Raw genomic sequence first — 16,920 nt, forward strand, 5'->3', positions numbered from 1 at the left:
TCCCTTGGTGTAGAGATGGCTGTCCCTAGGGCTCCTGAAGCCGTAACTTCCAGATTTAAGTCTGATTAAGTGTAACTTCCAGACTCAATCAGGCCCTTCTGTTTTCTTAACTCCTAGCTGCCTAACACTAACAAAATGAAATAAAATTCCTACTTCAGCACGACTAGTACATATTTTCCCCCCAAAGGCAGGAAAACAAAATATAGGCACATGAGAGCTGAGTATGTATTATATCAGAAAAAAAGTTAGATAATTAGAATATATAATGCCACCAAGCTAAAATAAATGGACACATGCATTTTAATGATAGGAAGGCTTGCCAATGGGATTGGCAATTTTACTAGCCCAGACTCCCTTGTTATCTCAGAATTTGGAATTACACTTAAAGAGAACACAGATTTATACCTTAGAGACTCATCTGCATCTCAGTTTCCACAGGTGACTAACTCTCCAGTGATTGACAGACTTTCTTTAGCTATGTTAATGAATTCATTTCTAACTCTGCAGAAGTCTTTTGGCTTTCGACCCCTTAGGTTGCTTTAAGATGCTTATAAATTCTCAGATGTCATTCTTCCTTGTCTTAGTTTTGGGGATTATATTATTTTTGCAGCTTCTCTCCTTGTTATTCCCATGAGCTGGGGATATGGGGATATATATATTCAGTCAAATTGTCCTATGGGAGAGCCATAAAGTATTCTTCATTTTCCCATTCTCCCTCTTCTGTAATGACACAGAATTTTATAATATTTATATTTAAAATAATCACAATTATCACTTATTGAAATCACATTGTTTCTCAGGATATATGTGGCAAATTTTGCATTCATTATTTTATTTCATTCTTATTATCTCAATGGGATAATTATTATTTCTCTTTTAAAGATGATGAAACTTAGGCTCATTCTGCTGCTCAACGTTGCTCATGCTTTCCCTAACATTTATAATAGAGATTAAAATTCTTAGATTTTTACAACTTCAGAGGTCTTGTTTCATACTAACTTTACTTCAGAAACCTAATTTCATTCACCCCGTAGCCTGGAGTTTTGAACATCCATGCATTTGCCTGAAATACTTCTTGCATGTAAAAGGTATCATTTAAACTTATATAAATGCTCCTTGTTATTTTAGGTAAAGTGAAAATTCCAACTCTTCCAAGAAGCTTTTAGAAGCAAGTTGAAATGAATAGTCCCTTATTCTATACTCATATAGTTCTTGGTTAATAATAATATTAAGCACTCTATCAAATCATGTCATTAATGGTCATTTGTGTATTGCCTTTAATAGACTCTAAAGTCTATTAGAGACTTGCTAATTTGTTAATTAATTTGTAAATTTTGAAGGAAATATCTAGAATAGCTAATATGTTATGAAACATTGGATATACTATTAAGAACAAAAGAGATGAAATCACTTTCTTAATGAAATGTAGATCTTAGGGACTATAATACTAATCATAGAAATAAAAGAAAAATAGTAATGCCAAGAGTGAACAACATATGTAATAACTTTTTACTGAGTATTTAGTTTAAAAATTTTAAATAACATAATGTCATTGGCATTTTGATTTTTAAATTAATTTATCTTAAATAAGTCAATATTTAAAAATAATATTTGTTTATTCATGTACAACTTTAAAATAACGGATAAATTGCTTTCTTCCAGTAGTAGGATATATTGTTACTTTATTGTTTTATTGGCCCTTTGCCATCACCAGGTTAAGGGAGGGGCATTTTGTATTGCATTGGAAGGATTTACATAGAGCACATAAGGTCAATTAATAGAGCCAGGTCATGTACCTTTACAATAATAATGATGTTGTGTAATCCTTGCCTTCTACACATTGAATTTTTTCCTTCTAAATGTTACAGGTGTCTGGAAATCACTGTCAATGCCCAGTGATAAATATGAAATGAACAATTTTTTGTGACTATGCAACAGTGATTAGATGTACAGAGCTCATCTTTATGTTGCTACACATAAAGTAAATTGGATATTGCATTTTGGGTATCGTATCACTGGAAAGGAATTTGGAGGTTATTCAGTCCAGATCTATTTTATAGATGAAGCAAATGAGGCCCATAGAAGTGAAGTTACTTAAGCAAAGTCGCAGCCTTAGTTAGGAACATAACCAGAACTCAAACCCACATTTTCTCAATTTATATTCACAATTAGGAAATCTATATCCGGAGATGACTGATCTATAAAATATGAGAATTATTTGCATTTTTTAAAAATACAGAACACATTAAAGCACTCTAATTCATCAGTGTTTAAACTCATATCATCTTTTTGGGGTCCCCCAAATTTTCTATATATTGTTTTCCATTTTTACTAGCAGTGATAAATAAAATAATTATAAAGTAAATAATAAGAAATTTGAAAGACATATCTTGGAAGGCTAGAGTGCTATTATGTTTTACATTTAAGTGTGGCTCTATTTGTCTTCTGCGTGATTCTCCTTATATTTAACTCATTAAAAATTCTCAATCCTATGTTAACCTGGGAATATAAGGTATTCAGAAAAATGCATAACTGATTTCTAGCACATATTTCATAGTCAAAATGTAGCCTTATAAAAACCTGTGTTTTTTTGTTTTTGTTTTTAATATAGATAAGATCATCTTTTGGGGAGGTAGTCATAGAGGAGTGTAAATACAATAGTCTCCTTGTGTGCTGGGACCTTCCAAGTTCAGGAAACTCAGTGTCTCATTGGCGTTTCAGACTTGGACCATGACCATATCAGGAATACATGTTGAAACATATAAGTGTATGTTGTGAAAAATAAACCAAGGCAACCTCTTTAGCTATTATGTCCCAGTGATATTATCAAAAGGGTTGAGTTACTGTACCGGTAGTAAAGCTAATAACTTTACCCTTATAAGGATTGCCCTTATCTTTCTTTGTTTCCTTTATACAAGTTAAACTAGGTGAGGAAAATGGTTAAATAACATGCAGATCTACCGCCTGCCATCATATTGGCTGGGAACTAGTGCACATGTACTCATAGGGCTAGCATGTGAGCTGCGGCATGAAGGCTGCTAGTGAACCTCCTGTGTGTGACTTTGTCCTGTGTGGGTTAGAGTTGCTTGGATTCACAGCAATGCAGGGGTAAGTAAATATTTTTCAGGAAAAACTTTAAAGCTCAATTCAAATAAGCAGAGTTCTGTATCCCAGATTTTCAGCATATGGTTGGTGTGGCAGTTTGTGCTACCTCAGATAACTTTTTGTCCTTATTATATTTTTTTAACCTGGATTCTAGGTCCAATAGTAATATATATTTTTAAAATATTTACTTATTAAATTGATTGAGGTGACATTAGTCAACATGAGCATATAGATTTCAGGTGTGTGTTTCTACAAATAGTAAGCTTTAAACCACGCTGAGTATAAGAGGTTTTGACCTTCTTGTTAGGTCTGGGCACTATTATGTAGGATTAAATCAGCAACCTCAAATTTTGAACCGATTTATCTTGTTCATAATTATGTTTCAGGCCAAAGAAGTAAATGCACAGGTATTGGATATATTGACCATGTCCCCAGACTCCTGGCATTACCTCCTCCCCCTCCTTGCAAAAACAAAACAGGGTATCAAGTTTGTTTATTTTATAAACCCATACAATAGTTATGTCTTTTTTTAAAAATATATTTTATTGATTTTCTACAGAGAGGAAGGGAGAAGGACAGAGAGCCAGAAACATCGACGAGAGAGAACCACCGATCAGCTGCCTCCTGCACATCCCCCACCGGGGATGTGCCCGCAACCAAGGCACACGCCCATGACCGGAACCAAACTGGGACCCTCCAGTCCGCAGACTGACGCTCTATCCACTGAGCCAAACCAGTCAGGGCAGTTATGTCTTTTGGAAACCTATACTGTTATAGGAATACTGTGGACTGGTATATTTTAATCCATAAACAATTAAAGATAAATTTAAAATTTTCTGAAGGGGTATATATTACATTATCTTGAGTTGAAATTGAAAAATAAAATAATAATTATGAATTAAATAATGAGAAATTTGTAATTTTTAGAACTTACTATCTCTATTTAACAGGCATAAGACAAGGAATTTTAAAAAAATAATTTTGGTCTTTAGAAAACTATCAACAGAAAGATTAAAGTGAAATAAAGACACAACTTTTTCTTTAAGAGGGAGTTTGAGTTTGAGGCTTGGCATACATGAATGAGAAAAGGTGAACCCATAGCTCAGGGAGGGGAAAAATGGAAGCTTATATGGATTCAGAATCCACCGACCTCAAATCTGTCACTGTGTGAGACTGTGAGATATAACCTAAAGAAGTGTATTAGGGAAAAAAAAAAAATATATGATGAAAGCATATTTTTCCATTAAGTACTGTACTGTTAGACCTACATGTGTAAGAGGAAGGATGAAATAGATATTAGAAATAGTTGAAAGGTTTAGGGAATAACAGAAAAGCTGTAAGAAAAGACAATCAGAAACGTGTATCCCTGCTGCCTGGGGGTAATACAAGTTATTCAAGAACTGAAAAGTCCAAAAGCTGAGGGCAGGAAATATTTTAAGAATCACTTGAGGCTCCTCTGGACACAAGTTGCAGAACTATCCACAACATCTTTAGGACAAACATGTTGCAGGTGATTCTCTGTTTGTGCCTATGGAGAAAAAAGAAACCTATTTCCTTTGAGATATGAAGGCCCTAGAACAGACAGGCAGAAAGGTAAGAAATTAGGATTGGGCAAAGATAGAAGAAGAAATGATTATAAATGTAGATACCCACAAGAGATGAAGATTATTTCACTAGACATAGTTCATACTAAATTCAGCACAAAGTAGACATAAAAGACTTAGTAGGGAGATGCAAATAAAGATGTTTAAACCTGAGTTGCACCATTTTTGTCTTAAAAGGCAGTGTGGACTTGGTGTAGAAGTAGCTCTTTTAAGAACCTCCTGTGCAGCCTTGAGCTCATATGACCTAGGAAAATGGGCAAAGAGAGAGGTTTTAGTTAATAACTTTATGAAAGTGGACATGGATTTGCCTACGTCAGACTCCTTCACCCCAAAATAGATAGCCACATATTGGTTGACCATAGCCTGTGTTCTTTAAGCTGGATGTACTGAGAAATAGGAGACACATTTCCCATCATATTTCTCCACCATATCCTGAGTGGATAATGTCATCTATCTCACCCCTTAGAGAAAGTATTTTTGTACTGTCCTTAACATCCTTTATCTACTTATCTATGAGAAAAGGAATTTCTACTTTTTGACAATAGATTCATAAAAAACCTTTTATTTTTCCATTGGGCATATTTAATATATTTGTGTATGGGATGGCTACCTGTGTCCTGTTCCCTTGGCATGCTGGGTTTCAGGCTGTGGACTTGATTTGTGCTTCTATTTTGTATACAGTGGGCAGACTAAGGCTAGACCTTTCTCTGCTATGCCCACCTCCCTCTCATTCCCTCCATCTCAGTTTATCAGTCTCTAGTCGAGCCTGAAACATGAGCTCTATCAATTCATAGTAGGGATTCAGAGCCCGAGCTTATTGCACAGACCTTTTAAAATTTATATTTGTAAGTAAGAAGTTTTTCAATAGAACCATTAAAAAATACCTTGTGTGTGGAATTTTTCTTTCCTGGGCCTAAAATGAGAGCTTACTTTTTATTCATATATAGTCATTAATTCTTGATTGATTTGTGTACTATGGTGACTACAACTTAGAGCTTGAAAGGTATTTATTTCAGTAAATTCAAATATTAATGCCATATGCCTATGTGTTTTATAAAACTTTTCCATTTGACTTCAGTTATTCCTGGAAGAACCAGAATCTAACTAGAACCCAACCATCAATTACGAAGGGTTTCCCAATTTGGAGGAAGTATTCTCTTTAAAAATCCAGCCAAATCTATGGAAGGGATTATAACATTGGGAATAGCCTGCTGAATAAATGAGATTTTACTCAGAGAAAATCTTCATTTAGTTATTCCTTACTTAGAGTGTACTTAATACATGTATTTTCATTTGAACAAAAATTATTTCACTGAAAACTCAGAGTACTCAGTGGCACAATATATTTTACTTATCCTCTCTATAATGGTTCACAGTGGCAACGGGAGCACATGAGGATGTGGAAGTATTTCTATGAATTGTTAATTTCTTGGAATCATTCTTAAAAAAAAAATCTTTTGCCCTGGCCAGTGTGCTCAATGGTTAGAGTGTTGGCCCATACATCAAAGGGTCATGGGTTTGATTTCCAGTCAAGGGAATGTATGTGGGTTGCAGGTTCAATCCCCGACCTTGGTCAGGGTGCATGCACATGTGACAGGCAACCAATGGATGTTTCTCTGTCATCTCTCTTGCCTGTAAACTCTCACTCAAACAGTGAAAAGTCTGGCTTTCACTGCCCACCATCAATTTATTTAATTGTTCATTTGCAGTATATATTTAGTGTTATCAGAATGGTTAACCTGGACCCCTGTGAAGAACAATCTTTATTAATTAAAATACTGTGCTTATATACAATTCTTCTTGCCTTTAATCTTATAGTCTCCTTTTATTTCCAAAGTTAGTTAAGCACACTTCCCTCTTTCACTTCAGTGAGATTGTTCATACATTTATTTTTATTTATTTTAGAGAGAGAGGAAGAGAGTTATATTTTTGTCACATGGTGAATTCCATTCCATAATCTCTCTACTAACTAAATGATAATTTTTTAAAATTATATAAATTAAGGGTTACCTTTCATGCTCAAAAATTCTATAGATATTGGCATGAATAATGTCATTCATCCATTACAATATTATAGAGACTAGAGGCCTGGTGCACGAAATTCATGTACAGGTGGGGGTGGGGGAGGGTCCCTCAATCCGGCCTGTACCTTCTCGCAATGCGGGATGCCTTGGGGGATGTCTGACTGCCACTTTATGCCTGATCCCGCAGGGATCCCTGCAGGATCAGGCCTAAACTGGCAGTCAGAAATCCCTTTTGCAATCCTGGATCACTGGCTCCTAACCACTCACCTGCCTGCCTGCCTTTTTGCCCCTAACCACTCCCTGCTGGCCTGATTGACCCTAACTATTCTGCATGCCTGCTGATCACTCCCTAACCACTTGCCTGCCTGCTTGATTGCCCCTAACTGCTCGCCTACCTGCCTGATTGCCCTTAACCGCCTCTGCCTCAGCCCTTGCCACCACAGCTTTGTCCAGAAGGACGTCTGGAATCATGTCCAGGAGGTCATTCATCTGTCTGGTCTAATTAGCAAATTACGCTTTTATTATTATAAATGATTTCAATTTCCTAGAAAAATCCCTGTGTTTTAATTATTCAACCCTCTTCCCTCTCATCTCATCTCTGTCACCAATGTTCTTTTTACTGTAGTTTTTACCTTTTGCACAATGTCATTTGGTTAGAATCAAATGGTATGCAGCATTTTCAGATAAGCCTCTTTCACAGAGGAATAGATATTTAATATTCATCTATTTTTTTTATTTTAGCTTGATAGAGCTACCTTTTTTAACTGAATAATATTTTACTGTATGGGTGTGCCACAGTTTATCAATTAACCTAGTTAAGGTCATCTGGGCTGCTGTCAGTTTTGGTGATTACGAAAAAGCTTGGCTGAAGATCTGTGTGTACGTTTTCACATGGTACACGCTTTCATTATCATCTGGGTAAATACATCGGAGCATGATTGCTGGAGAGCATGGTGAGACTGTGTTTAGATTTATAAGAAAGCACAGTGCCATCCCATGCAGCTTTGCTACTGAATTTTAGCCATTTGAATCATTGTATAGCAGCATCTCACTGTTGCTTTAATTTTCATTTCTGTAATGGCAAATCATATTGAGCATCCTATATAATAAAAGCCTAATATGCTAAGTATCCAGTTGTCTGGTCATCTGGTTGTCTGTTCAACCAATCAAAACGTAATATGCTAATGATATGCTAAGGCTGCTCAACAGCTCACTGTGCTGCACACTGACCACCAGGGGGCAGACACTCTGACTGGTAGATTAGCTTGCTGCTGGGGTCCGGCAGATCAGGACTGAACGAGACGGGCCAGACACACCCTAGAGCCCACCCATGGTCCCTCCCCGGCTGGCCTACCTCCCACATCCCTCCCCAGCCCTGATAATGCACTGATGGAGTCCTCGGCCTGGCCTGTGCCTTTTCACAACCTGAGACCCATCGGGGGAAGTTGGAGAGCCGGTTTCGGTCCAATCCCACAGGCTAGGCCAGGGGTGGGCAAACTTTTTGATTCGAGGGCCACAATGGGTTCTTAAACTGGACCGGAGGGCCAGAACAAAAGCATGGATGGAGTGTTTGTGTGAACTAATATAAATTCAAAGTAAACATCATTACATAAAAGGGTATGGTCTTTTTTCTCAATAGTTTTATTCATTTCAAACGGGCCGGATCCGGCCCACGGGCTGCAGTTTGCCCAGTGCTGGACTAGGCTGAGGAACCCCACTGGTGCATGAATTTGTGCATCGGACCTCTAGTCTTTTATATGCTACTTGCCATCAGTATATCTTCTTGGGTATATTTTCAGTTCAATCCTTTGTCCATTTTTTAATTGAGTTGTTTAATCTCCTATTGTTTAGTTTTAAGAGTTCTTTGTACATTTCAGATACCAGCCCTTTATCAATTGTGTTTTGCAGATATTTTCTTCAATTTTATGACTTGTCTTTTCATTCCTTTGGTAGGGTCTTTCATGGAGCAGAAATTTTTTATTTTCTTAAAGCCCAACTTAGCAACTTTTTCCTTTATAGGTCAAGCTTTTGAGATTTTATTTAAAAGTTTGTCATTAAGCTCAAGGTCACTCAACATGTGAACATACGTTTTTAACTAGTACCTATATACATTTTTAACTAGTATAATAAGATCGCATTTATATAACACTATATCACTTCACATATTAAGGTTCCTTAGTGTATTATCAATTTCTCCTTCCCATTTCTGTGATATTACTATCATTCATTTTACTTATCCATGTCTAGCTACAATCACATTCTTGCTATTATTAATTTAAACAGTTATAGTTTAGATTTATATGTAATGACAAAAAGAAAACATTGTATTTTATCCTCATTATTGCTTCTCTGACATATTTTCTTTCTTTATGAAGATACAATTTTCTAACCTTTATCATTTTCCATCTTCCTGTAGAATCTCTTTAAATTCATTGGCACAGTGGGATTGCTGGCAATGAATCCACTTAGTTTTTGGTTGTTTGGTAAAGTTTTTTCATTTCTCCTTCACTTGAAGGATAATTTTGTTAGATAAAGAATTTTAACTTGAAGCATTTATTCTTTGAACATTAAATACTTCATCCTACTCTCTTGTTACTTGTGTGGTTTCTTACTAGAAGTAGAGTATAATCCTTATCCTTGACCCTACAGGTAATGTATTTTGCCCTCTGCTCTGACTTCTCTCAAGGTTTTCTCATATTGTTTTTCTGCAGATGGGATACATTATGTCTAATTGTTGCAATTTTTGACATAATAATCATACTGAATATTTCTGACCTTCCTGGATCTTGGTTTAGTTCATGTCACTATGTTTTAAAATGTCTTGGTATTACTGCTTCAGATATTTATTTTCCTCTTTCCTCTTTCTCCTGCTTCTAGTATGCAATTACATATGTGTTACAACTTTGGAAATTGAGTTCTTGAATGTTCTGCTTTGTATTTTTTTTTCTCTTGGCATTTTAGTTTGAATAGTTTCTCTTGAACTATCTCAAAACTCACAAATTCTTTCCCAAACTGTGTCTAGTCTATTAATGAACCCACCAAAGGCATTCTTTATTTCTGTTAAGTTCATTTGATTTATAGTGTTTCCTTTGGTTTCTTTCTTATAGTTTTCATCTCTCTTCTTACATTACCCACCTGTTATTGCATGCTTTGTATTTTTATCCATTAGAGTCCTAAACACCTTTTTAAAATATATTTTTATTGATTTCAGAGAGGAAGGGAGAGGGAGAAAGAGATAGAAACATCAATAATGAGAGACAATTATTGATTGGCTGCCTCCTGCCTCCTGGGGATCGAGCCTGCAACCCAGGCATGTACCCCGCCAAGAATCAAACTGTGACCTCCTGGTTCATAGGTCAGTGCTCAACCATTGAGCTACACTGGCCAGGCCAGAATCCTAAACATCTTAAGAGTGATTATTTTAAATTCCCTCTCTGATATTTACAAAGTTCACATTGTCACAGTTTTGTTCTGATAATCTTTGTCTCTTCAGACTTTCTTTTCTTGTCTTCTGCCTTGCCTTGGTTGTTTCTGAAAGCCAGCTATGTGGTATGAGTAATATGTACTGAGGCAAATAAACCTTAATGTAAGAATATATTCTCCTCTGGCTAGGAGGTTAGCTATGTTTAAAGTCTGTTATAATTCTATGTGTCAGGGGCTTCAAATTCCTCTCGTGTTCCTGTTTTTGTCTCCTCTCTTGGCTTCCCTAAATACTCCTCCATAATCTGATTCTTACAGATACTCTTGAGGAAGTACTTAGGGAAGTCCAGTTATTATACTGGTGTCTTGGTTTAAGTCTTAAAATGTGAGGAGGGGAAAAAAATTATAGTGTTATAATTAAATCTCAGTATTTTTGTGGACCTATGTACTTTCATGATCTTTACACGAATTTCTCTAGTAGTCTATATTTTGTTTACCCCTATAAGTGAAACAAGAAGACTAGACAGGGAGGAAAGCCGTCCCTGAGTTGTGATAAGGCTCTGGTAAAGTCTCTTACCCTGGATTGTAAGTCTTTGTTATGAAGAAGGCACTTGCATTTCATTATGTTTAGTGTTCCTCTGTCATGCCAGAGCCTTCAAAGGTTTTTCTCAGTCTTTACCATGAGAATCCAGTGGAGTCCTTGGAAATAAAATCTTTGAAAATTTGGAGATATCTGTAATACTGGCCCACAGGAGAACCTCCCCTCACACTAATCCATACCCAGCTCCCGTAATTCTTCAATTACACCTAAGTGTCTCTACACGGTTTGGTTTCAGCACCAGCTGCCCCCAAAAGTAGATCGTCAGTGATTTGACTCTCTCTTAAATTTTCAGTGATGTTTGCCAGCAACCTCGTTGCTCTGATATACCCAAGAAAAATAATTGATTTTCAATTTATTTACATTTTTTCCTTATTGGAAGGACATGAATAATAACTTCCAAGAACTTTGTATGATGGGAGTAAATCCTAATGTTTTTCTGTAATATATTCCTTTTCTAATTTTTTAAACCAAATCTTTGAGGCTATGTTAAGAAGGGTCTGCTTTTTCTTCAAAAATTAAAATTAAAATGTATTAAATACAGTCTGGATATTCTACTCTCGTGGGAAAGACAGGTTATTTTGTATACTCAGAAGTTGCACAAAAGTTACTGTCTTAGATAATGAGAAATCTTACTGTTAGTCATAATCCAAGAGTGAATTTAGATCGTAACTTTAAATCGGTTCTTTAAAACTGACATAAATTTAATTTACCATGTGGACTCAGGAGTGAAAGAGCATTAAATAACTCACTGATCCATAAAGACAATTTCAAATTTTACAGTAAAGTGATATGAATTTTTTCACTGATGCTTAATTCATTAATGTTTTAGATATTTGTATCAGTTAAGAAGTGTATTCAGTTATTTATTTTAAAAGTGGCTATGTATTCTTCTCATAAGAAGGACTTATTGTAGTCTACAGCTGTTCAGTCATATTCAATTTGTGTTTATTTCTTCATGGTCACAAGATGGGTGATCTTCCTCAACTATCACATATATGTTACAGGTAGGAATAAATAGAAAGATAAGGGTTTGGGTTGTTGTTCTATCAGAGTACAGAAAAATTATATGATATGGAAATCAACTGCTAAACACGCCCATTAAAAACAGAATAAGTATGGGCTACCTATACAGAAAACATGGGGCCAGAATCAAACCCAAGACCCTTCCGTCTACAGGCCTACAATCTGTCCACTAAGCCAAACTGGCTAGGGCATGGGGCTTCTTAAAATCGTGAAGTCTATTAAGAATTTTTTGAATATTTGGTTTGGATATTCTGTGTTGCCATTTTCAATCATTCAAGATTTCATTCAGAAGCATAGTTGTCAGAGTACATAAATGCTCCAGAAGATTATAATTTATAAGTAAAATAATTCTGAAATAACATTTTAAAAACTCCAGAAATTTTAATGTCATTGTTTATCATAATCAACATATTTTTCTGAGAAAATTCACCATTTGTTATTAAAAATTATTGTCTGAAATTGCTCCTGGAACCTAGAAAATATGTAGGCATTCTGAATCAAAGTTAGATAAGCAGAAGATTTAATGTTTAGCACTGTCAAATGACTTTTGGAGGATTATAAAGACATTATTTCAGTAAATAGAGTCAAGAGTTATATATCTATTAATGTACATTATATATCTATTGTTTGAGATTTTTCTTATCTCTTGTAATCCCGTGAATTTCTCTCTTAGGACTACTTTTGTTATATTGGAAATCAGCGAGCTGAACAGAGGACGCCTTAGTCTATAAGCCAAATTTGGAGTCTTTATTAAGCGGGCATTCTCAGCGGAGTTGCCTTTAATGTCTGAGCAAAGTAACATGGAGGAAGCTTTCCCTTTATGCCCTCCCAGTTTCTTTGTCTCCTAAATATGGGGCTTCCAGACCTTTCACTGGCTTTGCAAAGAGCCCCATGGACTGGGATGGGGGCAGTGTGCTCAGTAGATATTTTGAAGGAAGCTTGTGAGCACAGCACAACTCAGATAACTAAAAGACACCTGGCATGGGGGGAACCAGGGACAGGCCAGACACTTAACGTCAGCAGAGCGGCTTGCGGGACCAGATAATTGAGCTTATTTTCCCTATTATTGGAGCAAGTGTGCTTACAGAAGCCAGGGATAGCAGAGTTAATTCACAGAACAAGGGACCATCTATGTTTAGTGGAAAATTTTAAACAGCAGTTATGAAAGGGAGGTTCCGGGAACAAGATGGAGTGCCTATGCTTCACTGTCACTGTGTCTAATAGATTTTGGGTTGTTGTGTTCTTGTTTTCCTTTTTTAAAAGTATCTTTTGATTGCTTCCTTTATCTCATTGTTAACCCCTTTATTGTTGAGGAGCATGTGATTTAGCCTCCATGTTTTTGTGTGTTTTTTGTTTTTTTTCTTGTGATTGATTTCTAGTTTCATACCTTTGTGTTCAGAGAATATGCTTGATATAACTTCAATCTTCTTAAATTTATTGAGACTTGTTTTGTGGCCTAATATGTGGTCTATCCTAGAAAATGTTTCGTGTGCACTTGAACATAATTTATATTCTGCTGCTTTGGGGTGAAATGGTCTGAAGATATCAATTAAATCCATCTGATCTAGTGTGTCATTTAAGGCTGCTATTTCCTTATTGATTTTCTGTCTGGAAGATCTATCCATTGACATAAATAGGGTTTTCATTGCTTCTTTGGTAGAATTTTTAATCATTGATTTTAATCTTTCTTTTATCAAACTTTGCCCATTTTTTTTTTTTTGGTGATACCTTCTTTGACCCACTTAGAAAGCATTTTATAGTTTCTATAAACTTTTCAAGTTCAGATATTTTATAAAGTTATATTCATTCTGCTGTGGAACATAGCTAATGTCTTTGTATTTTCATTTTAATTGAAATTTATTTGGATTCATTTAATTGAATTTATTGGGAATGCATTGGTTAATAAAATTACATAGGTTAAAGCAGCACAACTCCATAATATGTGTTCACCATCCCAAGTCATGTCCCCCATCATTACCACTTATTCTCTCTTTTCCCTTTCCTACTTCCCACACCCTGTTTCTAAAACAGTTAAAAAACAACACATTAGGCCAAGGTATATTCACTAGATAATTATTTTAACTATTTAGTGAAGAAATAATTAGTATTTATTTCAGAAAATTGAAGTTGGGCCATTTGTCAATTTATTATGAGTCATCATTAGACTAGCATCAGATATTGCCAATAACTTATAAGAAAGGAAAATCATAGGTAAATATTCTTATGAACATAGAAACAAATATTCGTAAGAATATATTAATATACTAGGCCCGGTGCATGGAATTTGTGAACTGGTGCAGGGAGTGGCTTGTGGGGATTGGCCTGATGAGCAGCACTCCCACTGTAGGAGCACACTGACCACCAGGGGGCAGCTCCTGCATAGAGTCGACCAATCGTTCTGGTCATTTTGCCATTTGGTCACTGGGCTTTTATTATATAGGATTGAATTCAGTAAGATATAAAATTAAAAATAATTTTGACTAAGTTGAGTGAATTGCAGGAATTCAATTTAATCAATCATTGTAATTTTGACACCAATAGAAGGTGAGAAAAACCTATATGCTCATCTCAGTAGTCATGGAAAAAAAATTTAAATTAGTAATATAAAGAAATTGTTTCAACTTGATAAAAGATGTATAAAATCCTATGGCAAACATTATACTTAATGGTAAAATATTGTGTGTTTCCCACTTAAGACTGTCTATTCTAAATATAAAAAAGCACATCACCAAATTTTAAAAAGGAAACAATTATTTGGATACTACACACACACACACACATACACACACATACACACACACACACATCCATCCACACACATGATATATTGATAGTGAATGAGCTCATAAAAAGATAATCAGTATAATTAGACCCTAGGGAAATATAAATGAGAATCACAAGATTCCACTGCACTTTCAATAGGACATATAAAACACAAACAATACCAAATGATTAATAAGAGAATGAGCAGCTAAATGTCTCATACATTACTAGTTTAAATGTAAAATTCCATTGCCATTGGAAAACAGTTTAAAAAAAAAAGTTAAGCATACACCAATCTTAAACCTAGCAACTTCACTCAGGAATTTCCATACCAAAATTTAAAACATATATTTACTAAAAGACTTGTACAAGAATGTGTATAGTAGTTTTATTTATAACTAGAGGCCCAGTGCACGAATGCGTGCACGAGTGGGATCTGGCCGGCCTGGCCCCATTTGGCAGATTGGGACCGGGCTTGTTGGGAGGAAGAGATGCAGGAGGTTGGCTGGCGGGCTCCATCCCCAATTGGGGTGGGAGGGCCAATTGAGAGTGGGGCCAGCCACTGGGAGGGGCTCTGGGCAATGGGCTGGCCAGCACCACCCCCAAATGGGGCCAGGGTAGGGGCGATGTAAGGTTGGCCAGCCAGCCCCACCCCTGAATGAGATAGGGGGTTGATTGGGGGCCAGCGGCCTGGGGGTGGGGCCATGGGTGGTTGGTCAGCCAGTCCTGCCCCTGATTGGAGTGCGGGGGAGGCAATCGGGGGAAGAACTGGCTGAGGGGAGGGGCCCATCAGGAGTGGGGCTGGCTTAGGGGACGGACTGCAGGCAGTTGGCTGGCCAGCCCTGCCCCTGATAGGACTGATTCGCTGGCCACAGCAGGCATCATAGCAACCAGTTGTTCTGGTCATTACAGTGTTCAGATCGCTGGCTTTTTATATATATAGATGGTTCTTTTCAACTCTGGAAAGAACCCAAATGTCCAACAGAGAAGGAATAAACAATTGTGGTTTATTCATACAATGAATATTTCCCTATAAAAGTAACAAGATATTGACACATACAAACATGTAGAAACATTTTAAAAACATCATAGTGAACAAAAGAAATCAGACCCCAAAGAGTACACAGTTTGCAATTATTTTTCTAGTATATGAAGTTTAGGAACAGACAAATTTAGCCTGTAGTATTGTAAACCTAATAGTGAGTGCCTATAGTTGGGAAAGAAATTGACTGTAAAAAGATGTAAAGAACTTTGTATGATGATGTTAATGCTCTACAACCTTACCAGGGTGTTGGGTATATTGGAGAGGATAAATAATTTTCCTTCTGTGTTCTTGGCTAAGATCCCTGTAATAAAAGAAAGACTGCTAGCAGAAAACAAACATAATTTTAATAATACATATACCTTCCGTATACATAAGAGATACCCAAGAAAATTGAGTAACACTCAGAAATGACCCAAGCCACCACCTTAAATACCATCTCCAGCTAAATAAAGAAATATAGTTGGGGGTTTGTAGGGGAAACCAGTTAAGGGAGGTATTCAGGCAAATCACCATAAAAGAAGGTATGGTTGCTAAGTGGATTTAAATCCCTGCCTTTTTCATTGGTAAGAGTTTCTACAGACTTAAATCATCTTTCTATTCCTGGTACAGAGAGGGAAATACCCTTACAAACAGACATTTCCCTTATAAATGCAAATGTTAAAAAAGGGTAACTTCTCAGATTTCAGGGCTTTCTGTATAACTGCAGTTTCTTAAAAATAATCAGCTCAAAATAATCCTTTTGCCAAAAAGGCATATTTTGGGTGGTATATTCTGCTGCCTTTCAAATATATGAGCATATACTTTTTAATCTAATATTTGTGCCCTCTATTATATACTACTAGTGGCCCAGTGCATTAAATTCATGCATGGGGGGGGTCCCCTCAGCCGAGCCTGCACCTTCTACAATCTGGGATCCCCTCAGGGGATGTCCAACTGCTGGTTTAGGCCCAAACCTGAGGATCAGGCCTAAACCGACTGTTGGACATCCATCTCATAATCCGAGACCGCTGGCTCCTAACTACTCACCTGCCTGCCTGCCTGATCGCCCCTACTGGCCCCCCTGCCAGTCTGATCACCCCTAACCGCCTCTGCCTGCTGGCCTGGTCACCCCAACTATCCCCCCCTCCACTGGCTTGGTCACCCCTAGCTGCACCCCCGCCAGCCTGATCACCCCTTACTGCCCCCCCTGCAGGCTTGGTCACCCCCAACTGCCCCCTCTGCCAGCCTGGTCACCCCTCACTGCCTCCCCTGCTGGCCTAGTTGCTGCCAACTGTGCCCTCTGCTGGCCTGGTCACCCTTCACTGCCCCCCATGCTGGCCTGATCATCCCCCACAG

Source organism: Myotis davidii, unplaced genomic scaffold (genome assembly GCF_000327345.1).
Source record: "Myotis davidii unplaced genomic scaffold, ASM32734v1 scaffold206, whole genome shotgun sequence".
NCBI classification, from domain to species: domain Eukaryota; kingdom Metazoa; phylum Chordata; class Mammalia; order Chiroptera; family Vespertilionidae; genus Myotis; species Myotis davidii.